The sequence below is a fragment of the Anomaloglossus baeobatrachus genome, chromosome 2 (assembly GCF_048569485.1).
Source record: "Anomaloglossus baeobatrachus isolate aAnoBae1 chromosome 2, aAnoBae1.hap1, whole genome shotgun sequence".
Taxonomy (NCBI): domain Eukaryota; kingdom Metazoa; phylum Chordata; class Amphibia; order Anura; family Aromobatidae; genus Anomaloglossus; species Anomaloglossus baeobatrachus.
Genome location: NC_134354.1, coordinates 93,763,498 through 93,776,366, shown reverse-complemented (window position 1 = coordinate 93,776,366; position 12,869 = coordinate 93,763,498). Strand labels below are relative to the sequence as shown.

At 42.8% G+C, this 12,869-nt stretch overlaps 1 protein-coding gene across 5 annotated transcripts in view; it reads left to right on the top strand.

Annotated features, from left to right (window-relative positions):
* Positions 1-12,869, top strand: part of CTPS2 (CTP synthase 2) — a 275,422-nt gene that overhangs the window by 257,961 nt on the left and 4,592 nt on the right. Inside the window, exon 19 of one of the 5 annotated variants that reach the window (XM_075335171.1) lies at positions 3,560-3,857. The exons of the other annotated variants lie outside the window; for them this stretch is intronic. The gene's annotated coding sequence lies outside the window, so the exon portion shown is untranslated. Of the gene's footprint in view, positions 1-3,559; positions 3,858-12,869 lie in introns of those variants that run through there. 5 annotated transcript variants of the gene reach the window in all.

Sequence of the window (12,869 nt, the reverse complement as noted above, 5' to 3'; positions counted from 1 at the left end):
GTCAACGATCAACAATTAGGTGAGTATTTTTGATTGCTAGCGGTCGCTCGTACGTGTCACACGCAACAACGTCGCTAACAAGGCGAATTCCGCGACCCCAACGACATCTCATTAGCGATGTTGTTGCGTGTAAAGCCACCTTTAGACACATAATAATTGTATTGTGTGGGAACCTGTCACCTCTAGAAACGCTATTTACTTGAGGCAGATAGTGTAGAAATCCTTTTTAGCCTTTTATTTGAGAACATGACTCATATTCTTCCTGCAGCCGCTCTTTTTCTGTCATTGGGGCGGTACAGGGGCTGTAATAGTCACCGCTCTCTATACACTGATAGACATCCTGCACTGCAACAAGTGTATCTGCAGATCAGGCTGTCAATCAGTGTGCTGGGAAGGGATTAGAGTTCACTTACTGTATAGAGAGTGATGACTAGTACACCCTCTGCCTGCCCCAATGACTAAAAGAGAGTGCTTGCCGGGAAAATAAAACTATTTTCTCCCTGTAGCTGATGTGCCAGTAAGGCAGCCAGACATGATTTAAATGCTATTTATCTACATGTTACTAATTGAGATTCTAGTTCGGCTTTCATCCTACGTCACATGGGAAAGCTCATTAAAGGGATGATATGGACTTATTGGGTTTGAGTTGCTGCTTCCAATAGGTAGTACAAGAGTTCAAGTCCTCTTCCTCTCTGAAGAGTCAATTTGCTTATTTAATTTCCCAGAGGAGTATTGCAAAGCGCTTAAAGGGACTCTGTCACCAGGTTTTTGCTACCCCAATTTAGAAAAGCATAATGTAGAGACAAAGACCCTGATTCTAGTGTGTATCACTTATTGGGCTACTAGTTGTCATTTTGATAAAATCACTGTTTCTGTGCTGCAGATCTAGCAGTTATTTGAATGTAGAGCAGGGTTATAGTGAACTCATGCAGCTGCTGGACTAGCCAAGCAGTCATATAATAATAATTTCTTGCTAATTTAACAGTGATTTTATAAAAGCTACACTACACAACCCAGTAAGTGACACATCACTGGAACCAGGGACTCTTTCCTTCTTCATGCTGCTCTCAGATTAGGTGGAAAAAGCCTGGTGATAGAGTGACTTTAGGTCTCCTTATTCTGGCATGTCTCTCTCCACAAGGAGAAACTTTACTCCTTAGGTTTGAAAGACGCACCACAGGTCAGTTTACGCTGAGTAAAAAGGAGGACATGGCCTTGAAATGTCTGTAAATCAGCTGGAACTGTAAGACATTGTATTTGTGATGCAGCGAAACTATGAAGCATCAAAAACGCACCAAATATGCATTGTGAGAATGTAGCCTTAGACACAAGCCCAACAAACACATGCCAAGGTTTCCTTCTCTCTGAGTGCAGATTTTTGTGCATTACGCTCATAGACTGTAGATGTATCTGGTACTACATCAGAGCACTCAGATATTATATCATACAGTTAGGTCCAGAAATATTTGGACAGTGACACAATTTTCGCGAGTTGGGCTCTGCATGCCACCACATTGGATTTGAAATGAAACCTCTACAACAGAATTCAAGTGCAGATTGTAACGTTTAATTTGAAGGTTTGAACAAAAATATCTGATAGAAATTGTAGGAATTGTACACATTTCTTTACAAACACTCCACATTTTAGGAGGTCAAAAGTAATTGGACAAATAAACCAAACCCAAACAAAATATTTTTATTTTCAATATTTTGTTGCGAATCCTTTGGAGGCAATCACTGCCTTAAGTCTGGAACCCATGGACATCACCAAACGCTGGGTTTCCTCCTTCTTAATGCTTTGCCAGGCCTTTACAGCTGCAGCCTTCAGGTCTTGCTTGTTTGTGGGTCTTTCCGTCTTAAGTCTGGATTTGAGCAAGTGAAATGCATGCTCAATTGGGTTAAGATCTGGTGATTGACTTGGCCATTGCAGAATGTTCCACTTTTTTGCACTCATGAACTCCTGGGTAGCTTTGGCTGTATGCTTGGGGTCATTGTCCATCTGTACTATGAAGCGCCGTCCGATCAACTTTGCGGCATTTGGCTGAATCTGGGCTGAAAGTATATCCCGGTACACTTCAGAATTCATCCGGCTACTCTTGTCTGCTGTTATGTCATCAATAAACACAAGTGACCCAGTGCCATTGAAAGCCATGCATGCCCATGCCATCACGTTGCCTCCACCATGTTTTACAGAGGATGTGGTGTGCCTTGGATCATGTGCCGTTCCCTTTCTTCTCCAAACTTTTTTCTTCCCATCATTCTGGTACAGGTTGATCTTTGTCTCTTCTGTCCATATAATACTTTTCCAGAACTGAGCTGGCTTCATGAAGTGTTTTTCAGCAAATTTAACTCTGGCCTGTCTATTTTTGGAATTGATGAATGGTTTGCATCTAGATGTGAACCCTTTGTATTTACTTTCATGGAGTCTTCTCTTTACTGTTGACTTAGAGACAGATACACCTACTTCACTGAGAGTGTTCTGGACTTCAGTTGATGTTGTGAACGGGTTCTTCTTCACCAAAGAAAGTATGCGGCGATCATCCATCACTGTTGTCATCCGTGGACGCCCAGGCCTTTTTGAGTTCCCAAGCTCACCAGTCAATTCCTTTTTTCTCAGAATGTACCCGACTGTTGATTTTGCTACTCCAAGCATGTCTGCTATCTCTCTGATGGATTTTTTCTTTTTTTTCAGCCTCAGGATGTTCTGCTTCACCTCAATTGAGAGTTCCTTAGACCGCATGTTGTCTGGTCACAGCAACAGCTTCCAAATGCAAAACCACACACCTGTAATCAACCCCAGACCTTTTAACTACTTCATTGATTACAGGTTAACAAGGGAGATGCCTTCAGAGTTAATTGCAGCCCTTAGAGTCCCTTGTCCAATTACTTTTGGTCCCTTGAAAAAGAGGAGGCTATGCATTACAGAGCTATGATTCCTAAACCCTTTCTCCGATTTGGATGTGAAAACTCTCATATTGCAGCTGGGAGTGTGCACTTTCAGCCCATATTATATATACAATTGTATTTCTGAACATGTTTTTGTAAACAGCTAAAATAACAACACTTGTGTCACTGTCCAAATATTTCTGGACCTAACTGTAAGTCACTACAGCCTTATATGCAAGTGCATAGTTTCACAGTGTTGGGGATGAGCTATTTTTATAAATCAACAGAGCTGAATAATATGCATAACACACATTTGCTTCTGAAATGTTATGCACAGTTCCTAACCGTTTCGGTTCAGGGGGACTGTCCCAGCTTCCTTTCACCTCTCCATAGCTCCTCCTTTTTGGGGAGCAGCACCAGCATCTCATTGCAGTGCATAAATTAAATTAACAATTTTTTTATGGTCTCCTGGGACTAGAACTTATTTTCTGTAGGCAGTGGACTGAGAAGCAGATTCTTCATCTACATAGAGATATATTGTAAATATAGCTCTATATGCCTAGAGGAGAAGAAAAAGTCGGATTTTTTTTGTAACTATAAAACTACTATGAAAAAAGGAGAAATAATTATAAAAATTGCATTTTTTATTGTTATTATTTTCTCCCTTCCCCAGGATACCTTCAAAGATTTCAGCAGGAGCCCTAGCCTTTGAGCCACAGACTCTGGTGATGTCACAGGGCAAATTTTCTATACTTGAAGCTGCATTGCAGGCTCTGACTCTACAGGCATATTACACTGGACATTGAGATCCATTGTACAGAACAGCATCTCTATGTCCTGTATTCTAGTGTGTGCATAAAAGAGATTTTTTTTTTCCTCTAATAAAATAACTAAAAAGTAATAAAAAAATTAGAATATTGTAATTTTTAATGCACTTTATTTGAAAAAATAATAAACATCACAAATCAGAAAATAACATGGACATATTTGGTGTACCTTTAATCGTATCGACCCAGACTACACAGCGATCAAATAATTTATGGGGATCTGTAAATGGTGTCAAAACATGTTGTGATTGATTATTTTTCGGTATTAAACCCATAAAAAAGTGTAATAAAAATGTAACATTGAGGCTGTGTTCATACGTAGCGTAAATGCTGCATTTTTTTTCTCTAGGTTTCCGTACCATGCTGCGTTTTTTATGCATTTTCCCCAGATATTTCATACATGTTTGGTGCAGTTGTGAATCCAGGGTTTGAATGTTTTTTTAAAGGGAACCAATCACCTGGATTTTCGTATATAACCTAAAGCCAGTGCTATACTGGCACTATCAGGCTGATTCTCTACAGACCTGTAGTGGTCAGCTTGGATATTTAGGTTTTGAAATGCAAGAAAGTAAAGTTTATGAAATCGTCAGCTTCTTGAGTGACAGCAGCTGAGGATCAGATAATATCTGGGGGGTATTCATAATTATACCCTTCCCCGTTAGAATTAGCATAAGTATTATATAATTGATTTATCTTTTCACTAGCAGGACCTGTGTGAGGTCATACCCATGTGACTAGAAGGGGCGGGGCCTCAGCCAACAGAAAAATGTTGCTCCTTGGTATCAGCTTTGTTGGCTGAGGCCCCGTCCCTTCTGGTCACATGGGTATGACCTCACATAGGTCTTGGAAGTGAAAAGTTAAATTGATAAATCGATTGTATAATACTTGTGCTAATTCTAACAGAGGGAGGGGATAACTTTGAATACCCCCCAGATATTATCTGATCCTTAGCTGCTGTCACTCAAAAAGCTGCTGATTTTTATAAACTTTACTTTCTTGGATTTCAAAACCTATAAATCCGAGCTGACCACAACAGGTATGTATACAATCAGCATGATAGTGCCAGTATAGCACTGGCTTTAGCTTATACACGAAAATCCTGGTGATTAATTCCCTTTAATAATACAGAAAAGCTTTGATTCTGTTTTTAAAAATGCAGCAGCTTTATTTTGTATGGGGTTTTTTCAGCCTCCACATTAGAAGCTTATAGAAAAAAAACCCACCAAAACTACACAATTCAGCATAGTCTTTAAATGCACAGCGCAAGAAGATTTATGACATCACTTCCTCTTTGGTTGGATATTTAGTCCATGTTCACATGTAGTGTAAATTCTGCATTTCTTCTGCTGCTTTTAATTGTACAGACATTCTGCTGTGTTTAACTGTCCCAGCACAGTGAATGTGATTCCATGAAAACATCACCCCCTTCGCATCTAAAGATACTGATGAACTCTGCTGTTTTATTGTTTTTTTTTTTCTTTAGAGGCTTCTATGTTGATCTTAAAAAAAATGCATGTAATAAACTGCAGTTACTTTTTTAAGTGCAGAATCAAAGCTTTTCTGTACTATAAAACACACTTAAAACCGCGGCTTCACATCTGCACTAAAAAGCATCAAATATGGCGAAAAATGCATCAAAAATGCAATAATCAGATAAGATTGTTATTGTGTAGTTTGGCAGACATCTGCAGAAAACAAAAAAGCACAGTATTTATGCAACGTGTGAATACGGCCGTACAGACACAAAAAAAAACAACATGTCATAAGGTGATGTTACATTTAGATGAGAAAGTTCTGGCTGCTATGACTATGAATGAATAAACAGTCCTGGGGGTCTGCTGAATGTCGCTCACTGCCAAATGGGTGTGGCTAGGAGTGTGGTCAAATTTTTCCGCACTTTCTGTTTTTCGAAAGTTGGAAGGTATGATGTTATGCACTTGTGACGCCCCTGAACTATTCAGGTCGTCACAGGGTACTGCACAAACTGCCCTCCCCGTGCAGTATTCAACCTCCCATGGTTCTGGGTCTCTATCCTACAGTACTGCCTCCACCAGCATTCACAAATCCTAGATACACCTTGCACTACAGTTGTCAGGCACACCAGTGGGCTGCTTAAGCAGGAATAGGGCCGCCCACCTAGGGGTCAGACAGACTGGTGGGAGGGAAGTCAGCGAGGGAGGAAGTGCAGAGCAGAGCTGACAGGCAGAACAGAAGTAGCTCCAGTGTGTGAGGAGCTGGGAGTAGCAGCTCTCCGGAGTCGAGTGGTAGCCCTCGAGCTGAGAGGAGCTCTGAGGAAGCTGGGAGTTGTAGCTCCCAGGGGAGAAGTAAACTAGGTCGCAGACGGTGGTCTGGACCTAGAGGAGTCGGACCCCCAGTCGCAGGGGATTGAGGCTAGGGTGCCTGGAACCCGTCAAGGAGGACTGTCAACAGCCTGGTCCTATCACTGGTCCGGGTCGAAGGCACGTCGGGGTACACGAACCCTAGGTGGGGAGAAGCTTCAGGCGACCCGGCAATTAACCTGCGGAGGACAGGACCTTTATGGACTGTTCCCACCCAGCTCAGAGATCGGGGGCACTATCGCAACGAGGGGAATAGGGCTTTCCTAGCAAGCAGCTCACTGAAATCCCAAGCGTGAGCTCCTGAGAGCAGGCTCCTTCACTTAGCCATAGTGGGAAGCGGGGCCCGGAAAGCTCTAAGCTACTGGGCCACAACGGACAATCTAAACTTTTGTGCCAGGAGGCAGGTTACGGACCACCAGGCAGTGCTGCAGGGGACCGTACCCGGACGAGCTCCCCTCGAGAGGCAACAGCAGTCAGAGACTTGATTTACCCTGTTGTCAGCGTCTGCTTAATTGCTGAGTGAGTACCCGACTGGCCCCTGCACCGAGTCCCCGCATCACCATCCAGAGTCCCGGGGCCTACCCCTACCCGTGGAGAGTAACATCATCTTGCTGCCCCACTCCATCACCCCGGGTACTCCAAACGGCAGCGGCGGTACTCCCAATTACCACGGGTGGCGTTACGAACTATACCAAATCCCCTGTAAATACTCCCTTTTCCATTTGAGTGTGGCCCCTAGCCCCCGGGTCCGGAGACCCTTGAACAACGAGTAATCACCACCACTGGATCTGAGAGGTTCAATCCGCTGCTGGGGCGGCACACAATTGTTAGAAAAACAGCAGCCGTATGTAGCAGCACTAAGGCACAATTTTAAAGGTAAGGTCTCGCATTTTTTTATTTATTTTTGTATTAATAATAGTGATTATGAAATCAAGTATTTTTAGTACAAAATTAAACTCACTGTTTATTTAGTTTGTATTTAATTTTAGTTTTACTGACACACTAAGCGCTGCCATTTTGGATATGCTGTGTGTAACGACAGTTACTCACCTCCTTTATGGCAGCCCCCAGGGCATTGGGTCTGATAATCGCACTCCAACCCCTATACATAACACAGGAGAGCTCCCTGCTATGACCTGGACACGCCCACTGGACTGTCGAGATCACAGCAGAGGGAGGAGATCAGCGCCATCTTTGTGGAGCTCACATGGTATGCTATGTGCTGCACTTTCACCCTGTCACCTATTCGGTATGTGTGAGTACCAGCACCGGGCCGCCGCTGCTACCCCCCAGCTCTCCCCGCCGCTACGGTCTCCCCCCACCACTCTCCCGACTGCCGCCACTACCACATCCACCACTCTCCCCACCATAACTCCCACCACTCCCCCCGCTCTCGTGTGCTCACCTTGGGCCTCTGCTCCTCAGCTCAGCAGAGCACAGTATACTGAGAAGCGCGGTATACAGCTGAATGTGGTATATTGAAAAGTGCGGTATACATGGGCGTGCGTGCTGCAGAGCATTGTGGGCGTATGTGCTGCAGGGCATTGTGGGCGTGCGTGCGTCAGGGCATTGCCGGCTGGCTTGCATGCAGCAGAGTATTGCGGGCAAGCTTGCATGCAGCAGAGCCTTGTGGGCGGGCTTGCATGCAGCCGAACCTTGCGAGCGGGCGTGCATGCAGCGGAGCCTTGTGGATGGGCGTGCATTCAGCAGAGCCTTGCGGGCAGGCTGGCATGCGCCAGAGCCTTGCGGGCGTGCATGCAGCAGAGCATTGCAGGCGGGCGTATGTGCGGCAGACCATTGCAGGTGGGCGTGCGTGCGGCAGAGCATTGCTGGTACGGGGTGTGCAGAACGATATGTGGGGAGCACTATGCAGCTGTCCTTGGTGACACTTTAGACATATTAGGATCACTTTGCGGTCACCATCAAAATGGCTCCTCACTGTGATCCTAAACTTCATTCTCCCTTATCCTTTTGGAAACACCCAGAAGGGGAGGGGGAGGTGGCATCACACACAGGAGAGCAGATTCCGCCCACTTTTACTGCAGCTGTAATGTGAGATATTTCTACAGTACTTCTACAGTAGGATTTCAGCAGCTGCTACCCCTAGTGTTTGACTGGAAAATATCAAACTTTTTAATTTTTTTTTAGATTTTGCGCAATTAAAAACAAATAATATTTAAACAAAACATTAAAATCATTAATACTTTACATTTTTTTAGTTATTGAAATTTTTTTGGACGCAACAGTGCAGAATGCTGACAGGGCGTATATATATACAAATTGGCAGCATTCTGCAGTCTAGGTACACACACAAATGATAGAGAAAGCCCAGATAACCCCTTTAAGACTATGATCACTGGGAATTTATTGATGTACAGTGCCTACAAGTAGTATTCAACCCCCTGCAGATTTAGCAGGTTTGAGAAGATGCAAATAAGTTAGAGCCTGCAAACTTCAAACAAGAGCAGGATTTATTAACAGATGCATAAATCTTACAAACCAACAAGTTATGTTGCTCAGTTAAATTTTAAAAAATTTTCAACATAAAAGTGTGGGTCAATTATTATTCAACCCCTAGGTTTAATATTTTGTGGAATAACCCTTGTTTGCAATTACAGCTAATAATCGTCTTTTATAAGACCTGATCAGGCCGGCACAGGTCTCTGGAGTTATCTTGGCCCACTCCTCCATGCAGATCTTCTCCAAGTTATCTAGGTTCTTTGGGTGTCTCATGTGGACTTTAATCTTGAGCTCCTTCCACAAGTTTTCAATTGGGTTAAGGTCAGGAGACTGACTAGGCCACTGCAACACCTTGATTTTTTTCCTCTTGAACCAGGCCTTGGCTTTCTTGGCTGTGTGCTTTGGGTCGTTGTCTTGTTGGAAGATGAAATGACGACCCATCTTAAGATCCTTGATGGAGGAGCGGAGGTTCTTGGCCAAAATCTCCTGGTAGGCCGTGCTATCCATCTTCCCATGGATGCGGACCAGATGGCCAAGCCCCTTGGCTGAGAAACAGCCCCACAGCATGATGCTGCCACCACCATGCTTGACTGTAGGGATGGTATTCTTGGGGTCGTATGCAGTGCCATCCAGTCTCCAAACGTCACGTGTGTGGTTGGCACCAAAGATCTCGATCTTGGTCTCATCAGACCAGAGAACCTTGAACCAGTCTGTCTCAGAGTCCTCCAAGTGATCATGAGCAAACTGTAGACGAGCCTTGACATGACGCTTTGAAAGTAAAGGTACCTTACGGGCTCGTCTGAAACGGAGACCATTGCGGTGGAGTACGTTACTTATGGTATTGACTGAAACCAATGTCCCCACTGCCATGAGATCTTCCCGGAGCTCCTTCCTTGTTGTCCTTGGGTTAGCCTTGACTCTTCGAACAAGCCTGGCCTCGGCACGGGTGGAAACTTTCAAAGGCTGTCCAGGCCGTGGAAGGCTAACAGTAGTTCCATAAGCCTTCCACTTCCGGATGATGTTCCCAACAGTGGAGACAGGTAGGCCCAACTCCTTGGAAATTGTTTTGTACCCCTTGCCAGCCTTGTGACCCTCCACGATCTTGTCTCTGATGGCCTTGGAATGCTCCTTTGTCTTTCCCATGTTGACCAAGTATGAGTGCTGTTCACAAGTTTGGGGAGGGTCTTAATTAGTCAGAAAAGGCTGGAAAAAGAGATAATTAATCCAAACATGTGAAGCTCATTGTTCTTTGTGCCTGAAATACTTCTTAATACTTTAGGGGAACCAAACAGAATTCTGGTGGTTTGAGGGGTTGAATAATAAATGACCCTCTGAATAAACTTTTCACAATTTAAAAAAAAATAAAAAAAGAAATAACATTCTTTTTTGCTGCAGTGCATTTCACACTTCCAGGCTGATCTACAGTCCAAATGTCACAATGCCAAGTTAATTCCGAATGTGTAAACCTGCTAAATCTGCAGGGGGTTGAATACTACTTGTAGGCACTGTAAATTTTTCTAGCTGAAAAATTCAGCAACAAGAAAATGTGTCTTTTTTAATCTGGTTTTATAATGACACTTTTTTATGTTGTTTTGATGCGGTATTCCTGCTTGCTTTTTTATGTATTTGTAATTATAATATAATGTGTAGCAATAGAGTGCATTGTTTGTGTATTTCCACTGCAAAATGTTGCTCCCCAAAAATCTGATCAAAAGCCACAATAAAACTCATTGCAAAAACTTGTGTAACTGCATGGCAAGGAGAAAAATGTATTGCCAGTGTGTAGATGAATGCTAATCTGTGGCTGATGGTTGTACGAGGACTTTCTAAAATTCTTACCTTTTCCCTGTTTCAGTCTATGTTCTAGTGTCCGTTCTATGGCCCACATTTCTTAGCCCATACATTACATTTTGCCTGGTTATGCATGGCAATTTTACATTTTTTACATACTTCCTTACACATTATATTTTAACAGATTAATTAATTAACTCTCCAAGGCTTTAATCTAATGCAAGGATTTATGACTCCAAAAGCCTCAGAGAATTGTCTTATTAGTTAGAAATCACACTTGTCATAATTACTCAATGCTTAATGATTTTACTGCCTGACTGCAAGAAAACATTAGTTAATGAGCTCAACAAAGGCACACATATTTTTTGATGAGGAATGTACATGTCATGCTCCATGGTATCCCGACAGAGTCTACAACCCTGGTCCTGCACCACTAGCAGACCCCTGAATATGGAGAACTACTGCGTGAACATTGCTTGGTGCAAGTGACATTGATTTCATTTTAACCATTTTGAAGTTTGTTTTTTTTTGTTTTTTTTTTTAAAAGGCCACCTGGAATTTCTCTTTCCAATCCATATAGACTATCATTAGCATGCATGCGAACTCTGCTCAAATGTTCAGGAGACTCACAGAAAATTAGAAATCCAGGACTATATAGTAAGAGAACAAGGTGCACGTATGCCAATTGGATAAAAAATTATATTCCAATGGGTGCTACAACTATAAGGAGAAGTAACCAAGAACAAGGGGAGAAAAGGGCCTCAATAGAAACAAGTGCACACCAATATATAAACAAGATATATAAATGTTATTATGTCCGGAACATACAAGACACAAATGGACGATTAAAATCATTTAAGAACAAAGCGGCCATCTGTCCCATACAGTACATATAATTCTGTGATAAATATAATATTGTTTGAAATATATGGTCCCCAAATATATACAAATACGGCAAAAATAGAAAAAACCTCTATAGAGCAGCGGTACAGTAAATGGGAAAAATAGGGGCATATATTATTATATATTCTAAAGCAAATAATAAGGATACAGGATAACCTCAAGAAGTGGTATAGTGAAAAGATGACATTTGGCTAAACCTGAATATATCCTATATTAGAATGCACCCACAGGTCACAATAATGTCACACTATAACATCATAACAGAATAATGTATAGGATGACCCCTGTGGAATGGCCATACAAAATACAAGAAATAGTTACAGCTGTAATGGCCTAATGCAAAGACTGCAATCAAGTACACAATGTGACAACTGGTCTCCAGACATGTATTATAAAGAGTAGCCTCTATAATAATAATAATAATCCATTATTGATAACTGATTACAGAGACCCTATGAAAAGACTAAATAACACGGATAACCAGAAGACGATACCCAATTAGACAGGAAAAAACCTTTAGCCACACATTGAATGAAAAATAAATAAATCAATACTGTGCAAGGGAGAATGTAAATCCCTGAATACTACAATACCATGTCTAGACTCTGTTAACCGCTGCACGAGAAATATGGGGACCCAAGGTAAGAGGGACGGTCTGCCCGACGCGTGTCGTCGCCTATTGCGGCTTCATCAGGGGCAAGTGTATTTGTGTCTTGTATGTTCCAGACATAATAAAATTTATATATCGTCTTTATATATTGGTGTGCACTTGTTTCTATTGAGGCCCTTTCCTCCCCTTGTTCTTGAATCCAGGACTATGTGAAAAGTAGATCTCCTGGGTGATGTTTTTTTAATGTACTATATACTCACCTCCTCCATTTCGTCACGTCTCTCCACTCCCGGGTGCTGCCACCTCAGGATGTCGTATGTGGCAGCTTCTGGGAGTATTGAGGCATGCAGGAAGAAAGAGAAGTGTTCGTACATCAGATTTAGGGTGTCGTATAGTCCCAGGCACTTGTATCAAGAGGGGTTTGGTACGTAGTCTGTATAAAGAGTGGTTGGTCTGGAATCAGTATTAAGGAGTGGCTGCAATTTTCTTGACAGTCTAGTCTGGGGTCTTTGTTTATTTTAGGGTCTGGACTGGGCTATATTTAGAGTAGGGGTCCCCAGTCTGAGGCTTGAGAACCACATGCAGCTCACAGGCTCATGATGAGTGGCTCCCTGCTGTCTGCCAGATTGGTGCATTAGCACCAGGTCTTGCAAATAGTTATGAAGAGCAGGTCTCCACAGAAGTAAAGATCTGGATGCCTATATACTGGCCTTGGGGGTTTAGAGATAATTTAAGTATAATAGGCTGAAGACAGAATGAAACTACCTGTCAGAGGAGGCTCCTGAAGCTGGATGTGACAGTTTGGTGGGAGTACTTGATGTGAGAATACTGAGTGGGAACCCCTCAATCTTGGTCAACTTCCTCAGTGAGATTTCTTAGGAAATGGTTTACTGTCATAATACCGGTAATGGGTCTCTGGATGTCATTACCATGAGGGGTTTGGGAGCTAGATGAGGCTCACAACCCTCTCAGAGCTGAATGTGGCTCTCTACCCTCTCAGAACTCGATGTGGCTCTGTAGGTCAAAAAGGTTGTGGAAACCACTAATGTAGAG